This window comes from Triticum aestivum, chromosome 1B (genome assembly GCF_018294505.1).
Source record: "Triticum aestivum cultivar Chinese Spring chromosome 1B, IWGSC CS RefSeq v2.1, whole genome shotgun sequence".
NCBI lineage: Eukaryota > Viridiplantae > Streptophyta > Magnoliopsida > Poales > Poaceae > Triticum > Triticum aestivum.
This window is the reverse complement of record NC_057795.1, coordinates 47,196,272-47,201,834: the sequence shown is the minus strand read 5'-3', so window position 1 is coordinate 47,201,834 and position 5,563 is coordinate 47,196,272. Positions and strand designations below refer to the sequence as shown.

General features: G+C 50.0%; 13 non-coding genes across 13 annotated transcripts; all 13 read right to left on the bottom strand.

Annotated features, from left to right (window-relative positions):
- Positions 1-166: 166 nt before the first annotated feature.
- Positions 167-285, bottom strand: LOC123154640 (5S ribosomal RNA). The gene has a single exon (XR_006476961.1). It is a non-coding gene; the product is annotated as a 5S ribosomal RNA (ribosomal RNA).
- Positions 286-582: 297 nt separating this feature from the next.
- On the bottom strand, positions 583-701 carry LOC123155043 (5S ribosomal RNA). The gene has a single exon (XR_006477180.1). It is a non-coding gene; the product is annotated as a 5S ribosomal RNA (ribosomal RNA).
- A 296-nt stretch (positions 702-997) lies between these two features.
- LOC123155065 (5S ribosomal RNA) lies at positions 998-1,116 on the bottom strand. The gene has a single exon (XR_006477201.1). It is a non-coding gene; the product is annotated as a 5S ribosomal RNA (ribosomal RNA).
- Positions 1,117-1,413: 297 nt separating this feature from the next.
- LOC123152896 (5S ribosomal RNA) lies at positions 1,414-1,532 on the bottom strand. Its single transcript, XR_006476339.1, has one exon. It is a non-coding gene; the product is annotated as a 5S ribosomal RNA (ribosomal RNA).
- Positions 1,533-1,805: 273 nt separating this feature from the next.
- LOC123153901 (5S ribosomal RNA) lies at positions 1,806-1,924 on the bottom strand. The gene has a single exon (XR_006476589.1). It is a non-coding gene; the product is annotated as a 5S ribosomal RNA (ribosomal RNA).
- Positions 1,925-2,221: 297 nt separating this feature from the next.
- Positions 2,222-2,340, bottom strand: LOC123155319 (5S ribosomal RNA). The gene has a single exon (XR_006477339.1). It is a non-coding gene; the product is annotated as a 5S ribosomal RNA (ribosomal RNA).
- A 297-nt stretch (positions 2,341-2,637) lies between these two features.
- On the bottom strand, positions 2,638-2,756 carry LOC123153565 (5S ribosomal RNA). Its single transcript, XR_006476535.1, has one exon. It is a non-coding gene; the product is annotated as a 5S ribosomal RNA (ribosomal RNA).
- A 297-nt stretch (positions 2,757-3,053) lies between these two features.
- Positions 3,054-3,172, bottom strand: LOC123151971 (5S ribosomal RNA). The gene has a single exon (XR_006475964.1). It is a non-coding gene; the product is annotated as a 5S ribosomal RNA (ribosomal RNA).
- Positions 3,173-3,469: 297 nt separating this feature from the next.
- Positions 3,470-3,588, bottom strand: LOC123152795 (5S ribosomal RNA). Its single transcript, XR_006476326.1, has one exon. It is a non-coding gene; the product is annotated as a 5S ribosomal RNA (ribosomal RNA).
- A 297-nt stretch (positions 3,589-3,885) lies between these two features.
- On the bottom strand, positions 3,886-4,004 carry LOC123155015 (5S ribosomal RNA). Its single transcript, XR_006477162.1, has one exon. It is a non-coding gene; the product is annotated as a 5S ribosomal RNA (ribosomal RNA).
- A 297-nt stretch (positions 4,005-4,301) lies between these two features.
- LOC123153626 (5S ribosomal RNA) lies at positions 4,302-4,420 on the bottom strand. Its single transcript, XR_006476549.1, has one exon. It is a non-coding gene; the product is annotated as a 5S ribosomal RNA (ribosomal RNA).
- A 297-nt stretch (positions 4,421-4,717) lies between these two features.
- Positions 4,718-4,836, bottom strand: LOC123153008 (5S ribosomal RNA). The gene has a single exon (XR_006476355.1). It is a non-coding gene; the product is annotated as a 5S ribosomal RNA (ribosomal RNA).
- Positions 4,837-5,132: 296 nt separating this feature from the next.
- Positions 5,133-5,251, bottom strand: LOC123154290 (5S ribosomal RNA). Its single transcript, XR_006476763.1, has one exon. It is a non-coding gene; the product is annotated as a 5S ribosomal RNA (ribosomal RNA).
- Positions 5,252-5,563: the final 312 nt, after the last annotated feature.

Sequence of the window (5,563 nt, the reverse complement as noted above, 5' to 3'; positions counted from 1 at the left end):
CAACCGCACCAGTGCACGCTTGCCGCGCCACAACGCCGCCGCTAGACTCGTGAATCATGAGCACCCAGCTATAACTTACCGCACTCGTGCAAAATAATAAAACACGGTAAATATATTACTTACACGTGCGTTTTGTTTTGCAAGCGGCGCAAAAATAATTAAAAAGGGAATGCAACACGAGAACTTCCCAGCAGGTCACCCATCCTAGTACTACTCTCGCCCAAGCACGCTTAACTTTGGAGCTCTGATGGGATCCGATGGTTTAGTGCTGGTATGATCGCATCCAACATGTTAGCCCCGTCTACGTCCCTTATCCTTGCCCCTCCCAGCTCCACTACAAAGACGATTGTACATTGCTTTGGCCGCTCCCTCTCAACTACGGAGCCGAGTTTAACGCGGTTTCCACCCCTCCCTCTCAACCGCACCAGTGCACGCTTGCCGCGCCACAACGCCGCCGCTAGACTCGTGAATCGTGAGCACCCAGCTATAACTTACCGCACTCGTGCAAAATAATAAAACACGGTAAATATATTACTTACACGTGTGTTTTGTTTTGCAAGCGGCGCAAAAAAAATTAAAAAGGGAATGCAACACGAGGACTTCCCAGGAGGACACCCATCCTAGTACTACTCTCGCCCAAGCACGCATAACTTCGCAGTTCTGATGGGATCCGATGCTTTAGTGCTGGTATGATCGCATCCGACATGTTACCCCCGTCTTCGTCCCTTATCCTTGCCCCTCCCAGCTCCACTACAAACACGATTGTACATTGCTTTGGCCACTCCCTCTCAACTACGGAGACGAGTTTAACGCGGTTTCCACCCCTCCCTCTCAACCGCACCAGTGCACGCTTGCCGCGCCACAACGCCGCCGCTAGACTCGTGAATCGTGAGCACCCAGCTATAACTTACCGCACTCGTGCAAAATAATAAAACACGGTAAATATATTACTTACACGTGCGTTTTTTTTGCAAGCAGCGCAAAAAAAATTGAAAAGGGAATGCAACACGAGGACTTCCCAGGAGGTCACCCATCCTAGTACTACTCTCGCCCAAGCACGCTTAACTTTGGAGTTCTGATGGGATCCGATGGTTTAGTGCTTGTACGATCGCATACAACATGTTACCCCCGTCTACGTCCCTTATCCTTGCCCCTCCCAGCTCCACTACAAAGACGATTGTACATTTCTTTGGCCGCTCCCTCTCAACTACGGAGACGAGTTTAACGCGGTTTCCACCCCTCCCTCTCAACCGCACCAGTGCACGCTTGCCGCGCCACAACGCCGCCGCTAGACTCGTGAATCGTGAGCACCCAGCTATAACTTACCACACTCGTGCAAAATAATAAAACACGGTAAATATATTACTTACACGTGTGTTTTGTTTTGCAAGCGGCGCAAAAAAAATTAAAAAGGGAATGCAACACGAGGACTTCCCAGGAGGACACCCATCCTAGTACTACTCTCGCCCAAGCACGCTTAACTTCAGAGTTCTGATGGGATCCGGTGCTTTAGTGCTGGTATGATCGCATCCGACATGTTACCCCCGTCTTCGTCCCTTATCCTTTCCCCTCCCACCTCCACTACAAAGACGATTGTACATTGCTTTGGCCGCTCCCTCTCAACTACGGAGATGAGTTTAACGCGGTTTCCACCCCTCTTGCCGCGCCACAACGCCGCCGCTAGACTCGTGAATCATGAGCACCCAGCTATAACTTACCGCACTCGTGCAAAATAATAAAACACGGTAAATATATTACTTACACGTGCGTTTTGTTTTGCAAGCGGCGCAAAAAAAATTAAAAAGGGAATGCAACACGAGGACTTCCCAGGAGGTCACCCATCCTAGTACTACTCTCACCCAAGCACGCTTAACTTCGAAGTTCTGATGGGATCCAGTGCTTTAGTGCTGGTATGATCGCATCCGACATGTTACCCCCGTCTTCGTCCCTTATCCTTTCCCCTCCTAGCTCCACTACAAAGACGATTGTACATTGCTTTGGCCGCTCCCTCTCAACTACGGAGCCAAGTTTAACATGGTTTCCAACCCTCCCTCTCAACCGCACCAGTGCACGCTTGCCGCGCCACAACGCCGCCGCTAGACTCGTGAATCATGAGCACCCAGCTATAACTTACCGCACTCGTGCAAAATAATAAAACACGGTAAATATATTACTTACACGTGCGTTTTGTTTTGCAAGCGGCGCAAAAAAAATTAAAAAGGGAATGCAACACGAGGACATCCCAAGAGGTCACCCATCCTAGTACTACTCTCGCCCAAGCACGCTTAATTTTGGAGTTCTGATGGGATCCGATGGTTTAGTGCTGGTACGATCGCATCCAACATGTTACCCCCGTCTACGTACCTTACCCTTGCCCCTCCCAGCTCCACTACAAAGACGATTGTACATTGCTTTGGCCGCTCCCTCTCAACTACGGAGACGAGTTTAACGCGGTTTCCACCCCTCCCTCTCAACCGCACCAGTGCACGCTTGCCGCGCCACAACGCCGCCGCTAGACTCGTGAATCATGAGCACCCAGCTATAACTTACCGCACTCGTGCAAAATAATAAAACACGGTAAATATATTACTTACACGTGCGTTTTGTTTTGCAAGCGGCGCAAAAATAATTAAAAAGGGAATGCAACACGAGAACTTCCCAGGAGGTCACCCATCCTAGTACTACTCTCGCCCAAGCACGCTTAACTTTGGAGTTCTGATGGGATCCGATGGTTTAGTGCTGGTATGATCGCATCCAACATGTTAGCCCCGTCTACGTCCCTTATCCTTGCCCCTCCCAGCTCCACTACAAAGACGATTGTACATTGCTTTGGCCGCTCCCTCTCAACTACGGAGCCGATTTTAACGCGGTTTCCACCCCTCCCTCTCAACCGCACCAGTGCACGCTTGCCGCGCCACAACGCCGCCGCTAGACTCGTGAATCGTGAGCACCCAGCTATAACTTACCGCACTCGTGCAAAATAATAAAACACGGTAAATATATTACTTACACGTGTGTTTTGTTTTGCAAGCGGCGCAAAAAAAATTAAAAATGGAATGCAACACGAGGACTTCCCAGGAGGACACCCATCCTAGTACTACTCTCGCCCAAGCACGCTTAACTTCGGAGTTCTGATGGGATCCAGTGCTTTAGTGCTGGTATGATCGCATCCGACATGTTACCCCCGTCTTCGTCCCTTATCCTTGCCCCTCCCAGCTCCACTACGAAGACGATTGTACATTGCTTTGGCCGCTCCCTCTCAACTACGGAGACGAGTTTAACGCGGTTTCCACCCCTCCCTCTCAACCGCACCAGTGCACGCTTGCCGCGCCACAACGCCGCCGCTAGACTCGTGAATCGTGAGCACCCAGCTATAACTTACCGCACTCGTGCAAAATAATAAAACACGGTAAATATATTACTTACACGTGTGTTTTGTTTTGCAAGCGGCGCAAAAAAAATTAAAAAGGGAATGCAACACGAGGAATTCCCAGGAGGACACCCATCCTAGTACTACTCTCGCCCAAGCACGCTTAACTTCGGAGTTCTGATGGGATCCAGTGCTTTAGTGCTGGTATGATCGCATCCGACATGTTACCCCCGTATTCGTCCCTTATCCTTGCCCCTCCCAGCTCCACTCCAAAGACGATTGTACATTGCTTTGGCCGCTCCCTCTCAACTACGGAGATGAGTTTAACACGGTTTCCACCCCTCCCTCTCAACCGCACCAGTGCACGCTTGCCGCGCCACAACGCCGCCGCTAGACTCGTGAATCGTGAGCACCCAGCTATAACTTACCGCACTCGTGCAAAATAATAAAACACGGTAAATATATTACTTACACGTGCGTTTTTTTTTGCAAGCAGCGCAAAAAAAATTAAAAAGGGAATGCAACACGAGGACTTCCCAGGAGGTCACCCATCCTAGTACAACTCTCGCCCAAGCACGCTTAACTTTGGAGTTCTGATGGGATCCGATGGTTTAGTGCTTGTATGATCGCATACAACATGTTACCCCCGTCTACGTCCCTTATCCTTGCCCCTCCCAGCTCCACTACAAAGACGATTATACATTTCTTTGGCCGCTCCCTCTCAACTACGGAGACGAGTTTAACGCGGTTTCCACCCCTCCCTCTCAACCGCACCAGTGCACGCTTGCCGCGCCACAACGCCGCCGCTAGACTCGTGAATCGTGAGCACCCAGCTATAACTTACCCCACTCGTGCAAAATAATAAAACACGGTCAATATATTACTTACACGTGTGTTTTGTTTTGCAAGCGGCGCAAAAAAAATTAAAAAGGGAATGCAACACGAGGACTTCCCAGGAGGACATCCATCCTAGTACTACTCTCGCCCAAGCACGCTTAACTTCAGAGTTCTGATGGGATCCGGTGCTTTAGTGCTGGTATGATCGCATCCGACATGTTACCCCCGTCTTCGTCCCTTATCCTTGCCCCTCCCAGCTCCACTACAAAGACGATTGTACATTGCTTTGGCCGCTCCCTCTCAACTACGGAGACGAGTTTAACGCGGTTTCCACCCCTCCCTCTCAACCGCACCAGTGCACGCTTGCCGCGCCACAACGCCGCCGCTAGACTCGTGAATCGTGAGCACCCAGCTATAACTTACCGCACTCGTGCAAAATAATAAAACACGGTAAATATATTACTTACACGTGCGTTTTGTTTTGCAAGCGGCGCAAAAAAAATTAAAAAGGGAATGCAACACGAGGACTTCCCAGGAGGTCACCCACCCTAGTACTACTCTCGTCCAAGCACGCTTAACTTCGGAGTTCTGATGGGATCCGGTGCTTTAGTGCTAGTATGATCGCATCCGACATATTACCCCCGTCTTCGTCCCTTATCCTTTTCCCTCCCAACTCCACTACAAAGACGATTGTACATTGCTTTGGCCGCTCCCTCTCAACTATGGAGCCGAGTTTAACGCGGTTTCCACCCCTCCCTCTCAACCGCACCAATGCACGCTTGCCGCGCCACAACGCCGCCGCTAGACTCGTGAATCGTGAGCACCCAGCTATAACTTACCGCACTCGTGCAAAATAATAAAACACGGTAAATATATTACTTACACGTGCGTTTTGTTTTACAAGTGGCACAAAAAAAATAAAAAGGGAATGCAACACGAGGACTTCCCAGGAGGAAACCCATCCTAGTACTACTCTCGCCCAAGCACGCTTAACTTCAGAGTTCTGATGGGATCCCGTGCTTTAGTGCTGGTATGATCGCATCCGACATGTTACCCCCGTCTTCGTCCCTTATCCTTGCCCCTCCCAGCTCCACTACAAAGACGATTGTACATTGCTTTGGCCGCTCCCTCTCAACTATGGAGACGAGTTTAACGCGGTTTCCACCCCTCCCTCTCAACCGCACCAGTGCACGCTTGCCGCACCACAACGCCGCTGCTAGACTCGTGAATCGTGATCACCCAGCTATAACTTACCGCACTCGTGCAAAATAATAAAACACGGTAAATATATTACTTACACGTGCGTTTTGTTTTGCAAGCGGCGCAAAAAAATTAAAAAGGAAATGCAACACGAGG